The sequence below is a fragment of the Castanea sativa genome, chromosome 7 (genome assembly GCF_040712315.1).
Source record: "Castanea sativa cultivar Marrone di Chiusa Pesio chromosome 7, ASM4071231v1".
NCBI lineage: Eukaryota > Viridiplantae > Streptophyta > Magnoliopsida > Fagales > Fagaceae > Castanea > Castanea sativa.
In genome coordinates, this window is record NC_134019.1 from 3319388 (window position 1) to 3331340 (window position 11953).

General features: G+C 32.0%; 1 pseudogene; it reads right to left on the reverse strand.

Annotated features, from left to right (window-relative positions):
• Positions 1–7265: 7265 nt before the first annotated feature.
• LOC142643196 (putative pectinesterase/pectinesterase inhibitor 12) lies at positions 7266–8848 on the reverse strand (annotated as a pseudogene).
• Between the last annotated feature and the right edge of the window lie 3105 nt (positions 8849–11953).

Below are 11953 nucleotides of genomic sequence, written 5' to 3' on the forward strand. Positions count from 1 at the left end.
TATGGGTGAGAAAAGATTCTCTAAAGTGAGTGATGTTTACTTGTCCTTGATTTAATTCTTTCAATTGATTGTGGACATGTTTTCTTTCAGTTTTTGGTTGTTTTATTTTCTTAGGTTGTTTTGTCTTTTTTTTTTTTTTTGAAATCCAAAAACATTGAAAAATTTCAAAAAGACAAAAACATTTTATTTTGAGTTTTGTTTTATTTTTCATGAGGATTATATGAATTATGATATCTCTCTCTTGATTTAGAACATGCTTGACATTGTGGAGAAACTTGAATCGTATGTGTTATATAAGTGCTAAGTTATTTTTGATTTTGTATGAGTATGTACTAGTTTGTACATGTACTCAAAGGTTAATTAAGAAATTGATATTTCTTATTTATGTACCCTCTATAGCTTAGTTAAGCATTTTCATGCATTGCATTTGCATTTTTAATTATTTAGCATAATGTGTGATTTTAGTTTTGGTCATAAAATATATTTTGAAAATCTAAAAAGATTTTTTTTTTTTTTTTTTTGTATTACACATCATGGATATGTAATTGAGCTTGGCCATATTATTTTTACATAACATGTTTATGTCCTTTGTTTAGCTTAGATGAGCTTATTTTATTGCACTTTACTGATTTTGATTATGTTGTGCATGTTGTGTTGGAGTTGTTTGTAGTTTTTTATCACATGATCTTAATTTTGAAGTCATATGCTTTTGATTGTAAGGACTAAAAAATCCTAAGAAAAATGTATAAATAACCAACTCACTACTGTTTACTAGTCAATTATGAACACCTTTATGCATATCATATGATTTAGTGCTCAAGAAAGTGTAGCACATGCACAAAGAGAATATAAGGTGTAGCCTCAGTTATAATGAATTTAAATATAATAAAATTGGTGTGTGCATTATTTGGCTATAATAAATTCAAATTGAAATAAAAATTAGTGTGTACATTATGAGGCAAATCAAGAAACTTACATGATTGCAAGCTTGTTTTCTAGGAGTTGCTGGAATTATATGTTGTAACTCTTTAAGTGATAATCACTTTCAAATTCATGGGATGAATTCTGTAGAAAATGTGATTGATCTCTATTTACTTATCACCTCACATCTATCTCATGCTTTTGCTAGTTGCACACACTACTCAAGTTACTCCTTGCTAAACTTAATACATAATATTGTGAGTGATCTTGTTGTGGCCATCCAAGATTATGTTTTCTATGGTGTTTGATGAAACATATGTTTAAGAGTTGGCAAAATTTGTGTCTTTGATGATTAAAAACTTTGTTTTGAAGTTCTAGGTTGACAACTCATGTTTTTGAAAATTTTTTAACTCATTCTCATGCATTTCATTTGTGAAATTTCTTGGTTTGAGTAGTTTCTGCATAATGTCATAATGTTCTACAGTTTTTCAGAAAATTCAAATTTCCAGAATTTTGATCGATCGAATGTGTTTCTCTACCGATCAAAAATCCCTTGATTTTTAATCATGACTTTCTGCCTGACTCGATTGGTATTCAATCGATGCTTGATCGATCGAAACTGAAAAATTTTCAGTTTTAAGTATTTGACCAAATTTTTTTTCATGCATCATTTGTGTTTAGGATTCACATGCATAGCACTGTTTTCTGTATCCATTTTGCAGTTTTGCAGTCATATCTCTCATTCTTTTCACTTATAACATGCATACACTTTGCTAAATTGGGTACTCAACTTGATTTAAAAATTAATTGATTAATTTTTGAGTCCTTAGTACCTTTTAGTATATGCTATCTTTTATGTGTGAACTGCAGAAAATATTTTTATTAAGAGATATGATGGATAATCAATGCGCAAATATTTTCTTTACTCATGCAACTATTTATGGGTCACATAGTGTCAAGTGTGCATTTATTGAAAGAGAGAATATTTGTGTTCATGTGTAACCTCAATTTTTTTTGAGTTTGGTTTGTGCTTTTATTTATCCCCATCTCCTAAATTTTTCCCAAAACTGTTTTTCCTAAAACTTGTTTTGTTTTTCCTATTTTTATAGGGGGAGAAAAGTTTTTTTTAACCTTTATTTTCTCTTATCCTTTGTTGCGTATGTTTACTATTTACTCTTTGTTTAAGTTGTCTTTGTCAATACGTGACAAAAAGGGAGAGAAATAGATGAAATTTGAAAAAGGTTTTTTAAAATTTTTTGTTTAAGGGGAGATAAAATTGTTTTTGAAAGGGGAGAATATGAAAACTTTTTGATGTATCTAACTTAGGGGGAGAGCTAGTTTACTTTTGTTTTTTTATTGTGTTTTATTTTGGTTTACTTGTATTTTCCACACATGTGTTTATGTGTTTGTTGAGTGTTTCAGGAATATACAGGTTGATTCAGTCATGCTGCTATCTACACTTGCAACTGATAGATAGTAGTTAGGTTGAATTGTTTTGGTTGGGCAATTTTAATGTAATGGCCTATTTTTTTAACTTTAAGCATTTTGTTTTATTATGTGTTTTGTCACGGATTGCCAAAGAGAGAGATTGTTAGGTTCTAAAAAATTAGGAACTAATGTATTAGAACTTCAATTTGTATATGTTGGCAAACTATGATCAAAATGTTTAGTCTAGATTTAGGCTGCTCAAAGTGATGTATGTGTAAAGTTGGAATCAAGTAATTGCAGAAAATTACTGTTCAATTTCTGCAAGGTTCGATTGATCGAAAATTAGACTCGATCGATCGAAACTCATGCAGAATGTTTTTTTTGTAAATTTTCCAACTCAACCCAAGCCCATATGACGTGTAGGGTTTTATGTTTTTCCTTAAGTATAAAATGAAAAACCCTAACCACGTTTTTATGTTGCTATTTATGCTGTGTGTGTAAATCTCTTATGAGATCTAGAGGTGTTTGACTTCATACACACTTAGGGTTATCAAGATCGAGATTGATGTCGAGAGCTTGGTGATCGTTTCAGTTGCTGCATAAAATGTTTAAAGAAAAACAAGTGGTATACTTGTGGAAGCTGTGGATATGAAAAAAAAGTAGTTCGTGAACTCGGAATTGTCACGTGGTCATGGTAGTAAGTTTTCTACTCAAGGTAGCAATAGGATGTTAGTGGTCTAAATCACTATTGTAAAATTTCAATTCTTTCATAGTGGATTTGTTTTACCTTGAGGATAGCTAGGTTAACTCCTCCCTAGGTTTTTTACTGGTGTGGTTTTCCTAAGTTATCATATTGTTGTGTTATTTATTTTCCACACTGTTTCAATGATATGATTTACTTGTTTTAATCTAGATTTGAATAATTTACCTAAATTAATCACTTGGCTAAATAACTAAGTTAATCTTTTTGTTTTAAGGGATCTAAAAATGTACAAACATTATACCATATTAGAATAATAATAAAAACCCAGCTATATCAAAAAATAAATAAATAAAATCCAAATCAACCACTACTATTTATCACCCACACATCCTACCACCACCAGCCATCACCCCCACAACCCTCCACCACTACCATAAGAACCCACCACCTGAGACATCAAAACCACGACAAAATCCATCCTAAAACCAAAACGCAAACACCATCAGACAAGCAAGAAGGAAAAAAAAAAATGAAAAAGAGAAATAAATAGAAGAGAGAGAGGCTGGCGGCCACTGGTGGTGGCTTCACCAGTGTGTATAGGAGAGAGACACCACCACAAAAGCCATCAATCCCAGCCCCACACTATTTGAAATGCTGATCTCAAACCCAAATCATCCCAGCCCCACCAGTCAACCTCATCGGTTAGGCCGAACTGCACTGTGATGGCTGATCTCAATGGCAATGGCCGATCTCAATGGCAAGGTGGAGAAAAAAGAAGAAAGAGAGAATGTGATAGGACAAAAAAAAAAACATAGAGGCGCCGAGTGATAGAAAAAAAGAAGGGAGAGATGAAGATTCTGAAGAAGAAAGAAGAAGAAAAAAAAAGGAAGAAAGCGACAGAGAAGAAGGGAGTGGCGTAGAAAAGAAAGAAGAAAAAGAAAGAGAAAAGAAAGAAGAAAAAGAAAGAGAGAAGAAAGAAAGTGATAAAGGAAGATAGAGAAGAAAGAAAGTCAAAAAGGAAGAGAGAGAAAATGAATAGAAAATTAATTTTTTATATAGCATTTTCCTCTATACCATTCCAAAGATGGAACAATATTGTTCATGTGTGACAAAAATTATAACATTTGGAACATCTCATGAGATAAGGGGAAGGGGGATGAGATAAGGGAATACACTCACATGCTAACACCAAAACTGCATGCGACAGTTAGTTCGCGGAGCAAGTGATAAACCTCTTCTCAATAGTACACCTTACCAATGTGGGACAACTCAACAACACTGAGTAACTTTTTTTTTGAGAAACACACACACACACACACACACACACACACACATATATATAGGGGAAGGAGGATGAGATAAGGGAATACACTCACACTCCAACACCAAAACCACATGCGGCAAAAATAAGTTGAATAGTTTTTTAATTTAGAGTCAGACGCACACTTAATGTTTTATCTTTCTAAAGACAAATGCACTGCTACAGACACCATTATAATTCCATTATTAATTCATATCGAGCTGATCACACTACCACACCAAAAAAAAAAAAAAAAAAAAAAAAAAAAAAAAACAGAGGGTACATTTGGTAGACTATAGCAGTAATTATATAGGAATATGAATAGATATTACAAAGAATACAAAATACTGTAATATAATGCATATTACAATTCATTTGTTTGGTGAAAATATAGTAATAAAACCTTGAAGATAATGGAATGAAAGCATTTTAAATCAAACTTAAGAAATATCTTACTTAATTATATAATTATATTTCCTAAAAAATAATTTTTTTTTTTTAATTGGAGAGATTATTTAGTTATTTTTATGATTTTTATTATTTTCTTAATTGTTATGTACATATGGAAAGTTTGTTTATTTAGAAATATATTAATTTGTAATAATTAATACACCAGCTAAAAAAAAACTATTACATCTCTTTTAGAGATGAATAGTTATTCTTTATTTTAAATAATAGCTATTCATAAGGAATTATTATTCTCTGTAATAAGAACACAACCAAACTACTGAATAGTTAAATAATAAAAATAATTATTACATTATAGACCCTATTACAGTCTACCAAACACCCTGAGTATAATTAGACATCGATCAGAAAGCTGGCAAAAAACAAAAAATCGTCCTTATAGACACAATTTTACTACCAGAATTAATTACAATCAACAGCTCAAGTACTATACACATAAAAGATAAAACTAAAATTTAATAATTTGGATTGGTTATGATTTTTTTTTTGTTTTTTGTTCTTCAATTCTTCCAAGATCATAAGGCCATACAAATACACACACACACACACACACACACACACACATCTTACTGAATGATTAGTATCGATAAAAATATATAGCCTGTAGAAGTTTTCTATTAGTGAATGTGGACAACAGTGGGTGATTATAGATTGATAGGCGCATGTGATGTAGTTAATTTGGTTGAATACTTACATTCTATCGTAATCCTACAATGTTGAGAAACCTTATCTACAGAAAATGACATAAAACCTAGGATGAATGAATACAGACACAGGTACGAGTACAATAAGGTTATACGAGTAAATTTTGTAAATTTTTAACATAATACAGCATATTAGACACCGTTATAACACTAATACAACACAAATACAGCAACCCAATTAAAGTGTCCATGCATCCTAGCAAAAAACTAATAAAGGAGAAAGTTATATGGGAAAAAACAAATAATAAGAGTGGTATAAAAAAATAGCATTTTTAATAATAAATGTGGCAAACTACTGTTTTAAAAATTGTTTAGTTTTAAAAATTGTTTAGTGTTAATAATTTTTTTTTTCAAAAAGACGGTTATTGATCTTTCCAAAAGACAATTTTAGTGTTCAAAAGTGAATATCATTATTATTATTATTTTTACTTGAAATAATTTTTTTTTTTTTTTTTTTTTTTTGCATGTGTGTATAAACTGAAACTTCATTACAGAAAAAGAAAACTGTAAAGTTTTAGACGCCTTAACGCAATATGTTTAACCTAATATTAAGCCAAGTTGATTAACAAGTTTGCTAATTAAAACTAAGTTAAACAAATATGTGTAAAATAAATATAATACGGAAATATAAAGAATACAAAGATCTGATGACCTAGGAAAACCAAATCGGCAAAAAACTTAGGGAGGATTTAACCTAGCTATCCTCAAGGTAAAATAGATCCACTATGAAAGAATTGAAATTTGTACAATAAAACTTAGACCACTAACATCCTATTGCTATCTCAAGTAGAAAACTTACTATCACGACCATGTGATAGCTCCGAGTCCACGGACTACTTCTTTCTTTTGATCCATTGCAACCACAAGTTCTCCTACTTATGAGTTTGAGACTCCACTCAAAGATTTCAGATTTTCGTTAAGTTCTTTATGCAACATTGAAGCGATTGTCAGGCTCTTGATATCAATTTTGATCTTGATAACCCTAAGTGTCTATGAAGGTAAACACCTCTAGATCTCACAAGAAATTCAACACACAGCATATCAAAAGCCTCTAAAACATAGAAGGATTTTTCTTTTTATATGTGAAGTAAAACATAAAACCTTACACGTCAAACGGACTTGGACTGAGTTGAAAATTCTGCAGAAAATTAATTCTACATGATTTTCGATCGATCAAATCTAAGTTTTTTAGCCTTGCAAATTTGTCCACTAATTTCTGCAATCACTTGATTCCAAATTTACAATAAAACATACTTTGAGCAAGCCTAAACCTAGACTCTATGTTTAGATCATAGTTTGCCAATACATTACACATTGAAGTTCTAATACATTAGTCCCTAATGCCTTAGAACCAAACAATCTCCCCTTTTGACAATTCATGACAAAACATATCACAAAAATAAAATGCTCAAAGTTACAAACAATCCATTTAAATTTAAAATCCCCTAAACCCAATTCAAGCTAACTACTATCTATCAGTTGCCAGTATAGATAGTAGCCACAACTAAATTAACCTATATATTTCTCAAACTCTCAACAAATACATAAACGCATGTGTGAAAAATACAAGTAAAAAAAGTAATTTAAGACATTCATTTTTATACTTTTCAAATCCACTAATAACATTCGTTATTGCATCAATTTGTATAAGTTATGTAATATAATTTGTGTGTGTATATATATATTCTTTATTTTTTGCTACAGGTAATACTTTTAGTTTGTGATATTCATGTAATAAAATTTATAATATTCCTAAAATAAGTTAATTACATAAGAATATTCCAATAAATTAAATCATAATTAGTTATCAAACTTAAAATTTATAGCTCTGTAGTTTTATTGGCACATCCTGGTGCTCCAACAGAGATGACCACAATTCAAATCTTCTCTTTATAATTATGAAGTTAAAAAAAAAAAAAAAACTAATTAATATGAGAAGGACTATCTATTCTGATTTGAGTCAAAATCTTCTGTCTCACTTTTCCTACTTCACTTTATACTCCACCAATAAAAACTTGTCACGTGTTCACCTAATTAATTAAATACTACTATTAATTAATAAAGGTAGCATTAATAAGTCAATAATGTTACTATTTAATTAATTAGAAGAACATGTGGCAAGTTTTTATTGATGGAGCATAGAGTGGAATAGGAAAAGTGAGACAGAAGATTTGGACTCTTCTAATTTATGTATTATCCCGAACAACTTACAAGATTAAAAAATACAAATAATAAAGAAGAAATAAAAAAGAAGAAGAAGATTATTAACATAAAAAGGAGTTAAGGGAAGGACACAAATTATTAAATATATAAAATAAAAAAAATAAAATAAAAAAGCATGCATGCAATATAATTGAGTTAAATTGCTGAACATACCAGGAGTCGCAGATCTGAAAGTGGTCCAGCCATCGCCCACCCTTCTGTTACCAGTAATTTTAGTGGCATCAGTTCTATCTTCATGCTGAAAAATGTTTTGCTTGTAACTTGGGATTTCCACATTTTCTTCATAAACCCCTTGTTTCACATAGATATGTGTTCTATCATTGCTATTTTTTGGAGCAAAGTTGATAGCATCAGTGATGGTGGTGAAGTTTCCAGTTCCATCAGCAGCCACAGTCAGCACCATGCTCGGGTCATATTCACTCTCCAATACCCGAGCCCGACTCTGTGATTTCTTTGAAATCCACGTTGGATTACCCATGTCCAAGAGGCGCCTTTTATTATGGCTTTTTTGGCTAGACAGAATGGAAAGAGCATTACCTACATACATGTATGTGTAATCTATGGAACTCAGTAGGGTTGGCGGCAAAGGACCCGCAGCTGAAACCAAGCCCTCCAAGCATGTATTCTTATTTGTGAGTGCTGCGCTAAGGTAAGCTATTGCATCGGCTAGTTTCCGTTGTTTAATGGGTGGGTCGTCCTGGATTAGGGACACTGATCTTTGTAAGCAAGACAAGGTGATTTGTTGGAGTTCCTCGCAGTCCTGTATGGTTCCTGTTTGATTTTCAATGATAGTGTTTGAGTTTCCAGCATCCAACAACAGATTGGAAAGCTGTTCTGACTCAAATATTGCGATTGGAGGGTGTAAAGGAGGAAGGTGTTGATGTTTGGACTGATCTCAATTGAGATATTGATTATGATGGAGAGTTTCAATGAGTCAAAACAGACATCTAGGTATGGTGTGGTTTTGCAGATAAAGTCTATGGAAGACGAATTTTGGGAATATTTCATATAAGAAGAAGAGCTGAGAGCCCATATTCTTGATAAGCTGAGCGCAGAGAGGAGCAAAAGAAGTTTCAAAATATTGGAGGTGGAGGAAGCCATCAAAGTTTGATGAGATAAAACTAAAAATAAAGACCGGCAGAGATTAAAAAGGCCTAATTGGTGAGATAAACAATGCCATTGTGATCGTTAAGTCAAGTTAATTGCATGCTTTTTGTTAGAATTTGATTACAAAGACTTTGACAAAAGCAGTTAATAACAGTGGAGAGATTGTGTACTTGCCACAGTCACTGATGCACAGAAATGTGTAACGATCAATTTTTCAGGAGTGATGGATGGATGACTGGAAACTACCTCTTTGGAGCAATGAAGTCTTCTCTAGGATAAAAATGCATGTGGGAGCACCGAGCACTGTTCTTTGGTTTTCTTCTTTTATACATATATATATGGGTAAGAAGTAAGAGGCTAAGAGCACTGCTCTTTTCTTTTTCCCCCATAAATTTGTTTGAAAATGAGAAAAGAAAAGAACGAGAATAGATAGTTTTTACATGGAATAGAGGAATTCTTTCTTTCAAGCTAGGGAAAATCCTAGGACACATTATTTATCATTTTATTTCATGTATTTAACAATCTACATGCATGACAGCAAGAGTATTTGTGATTATAGAAATCAAGAGTTTGGGTTAAAAGTTTTGTAACTTGATTAGTTGACACTTTCTAGTAAATGTTTTTAGGGTTCAAATCCTATTGTTCAAAAATGTTGATTATAAAAAATGAAAAAAAAAAAAAAAAAAAAAAAAGAGAGAGAAAAGAAATGGAGAGTTTGGGGTGTAATATAGCTCTTTTTTAATCATGGCATTTTTTTTTTCTAATAATGAATGATTTAGATTATGTCCTTTTATTATTCAACCAAAAACAAAAACAAAAACAAAAAAAACCCTTAAAATAAAACTCACATCACAATGTTGTTAAAGTGAACAAATGTAACAAATTGAAATAAAATTATAAAAATAAAAAACAAAAAAAAATGGACAATTTTCATTTGTACACATAATCAAAGGGCTTCTCGAGGGTTCAAAGCTGAAACGAGTTTAACTAGCACTTCTACTTGCTTTATCATTCATCATGATTGTTATTGGTGGTGTTGCTTAATTTACTGTTACTGTTGTTATTGTTGTTGCTTTCATTGTCATGGTTCTAGTTTTCACCTTCTAAATCAGCCTCTATTAGTGAACGCGATTGAAAATTCAAGGTTATTGAAGGTTAGCTCAACAAGTCTATTATTGAAGGTTATTGCAATTCAAGCAATACTCACATGACTTTCCATATATGTAGTAAGTCTAGGCACCTGAGCCCTCCAAGCATCAACATGAAAATGCAGAACTTGTCTTATGCCTTCAAAGTTACTTGTTGCTACAAGCTGATCTCTCGGTCACTCTAAGGCTCCTTGAAGATTTGACATTGTCTTTGAGGTTTCAACAGGTACAACACAAGTATGGTGATCTATGTTTGCAACAACAAACCTCTCAAGGATCTTCAATGGGAGAGGGTAGAAGATAAAGAAAGGGATCTCTAGGTTTTTCTCTCTTTTGTGTGATCATCTTCCTTTCTATCTCGAGAATTATTGCCAAACGTTTATGCCCAAAATCAATTTTTGCTTAACTGATAAGGCATTCTTACTCAATTGAGAGCTTCAAAACAACTTAGTCAACAACAATCTTCAACTGCAATCTTCATCATACCAATACCATCACAATGGAACAATGTTCAACAATTTAAAAATAAATTTATCATGCAATTTGTGAGCACCATGGGACGTACCTCCTCTTGCATTGCCATGTCAATTTCCTCTGGGAAGGGTGAGTTATGCAGTAGTCAGCCTCTCTTGATGTGGTTTGGAGTCATTGTTAGCACAAGCCTAGTAGTATGCATGTGTCTATAAAGTAGAGACAAAAAGGGATACACCTCTTGGTTATAGGTCCAGGAACCATGTAATGACTCTAGGAAGGTTTATATACTAGACTAAGTTCGGAGTTAGTGTATGATCACAGGAAAAGGTTACACACCTTGGACCGTCCGACTATAATTGACCTTCAATAGTTTTTTATACTCAAAATCAATTTTTGCTTGACTGAGTAGGCATTCTTACTCAATTGAAAGCTTCAAAACAACTCAATCAATGACAATCTTCAACAGTAACCTTCACTACATCAATACCATCACAATAGAACAATGTTCAACAATTTAAAAATAAATTTATTAAGGAATTTGTGAGCACCATGGGCCATACCTCCCATTGCGTGTTGTCATGCCAATTCCCTCTTGCAAGGGTGAGTTATGTGGTACTCAATCTCCCCGGATGTGGTTTGGAGTCACTATTAGCATGCGCCCAGTAGTATGCATATGTCTATAAAGTGGAGACAAGAAAGGAATCACCTCTTGTTTATAGGTCTAGGAACCATGTAACGACTCTAGGAAGGTTTACACACTAGACTAAGTTTGAAGTTAATGTATGATCATAGGAAAATGTTACACACCCTAGACTGTCCAACTATAAATGATCTTCAATAGTTTTTTATGCTCAAAATCAAATTTTGCTTGATTGATCAGACATTCTTACTCAATTGAAAGCTTTAAATCAACTCAATCAACAATAGTCTTTAACTTCAACCTTCACTACATCAATACCATCACAATGGAACAATGTTCAAGAATTTAAAAATAAATTTATCATATATGGAATTTGTGAGCACCATGGGCCATACCTCCTTTTCCGCGTTGCCATGTCAATTCCATTTGGCAAGGGTGAGTTATGCGGTACTCAATCTCCTCTGATGTGGTTTGGACTCACTATTAGCACGAGCCTTGTAGTATACATGTATATATAAAGTAGAGACAAGAAAGGAATTACCTCTTGGTTATAGGTCCAAGAAACATATAATGACTCTAGGAAGGTTTATACGCTAGACTAAGTTCAGAGTTAGTGTATAATTGACCTTCAATGGTTATAATTGATTATGATTAGGTGGGGTTTGTTAGGACATATATGTTTCATGTTAGGAACATATGTCAATATAGTATTAGCTAATCCTTTTAACAAAACGCACTTTACTTGTATCTGAGTAGATTTAAGATGAGTTTAATACTTCAAGGAACAAGGTTTCAAGTTCAAGTGTTAAAGCCATACAAGTCTGTCCAAAAATCAAG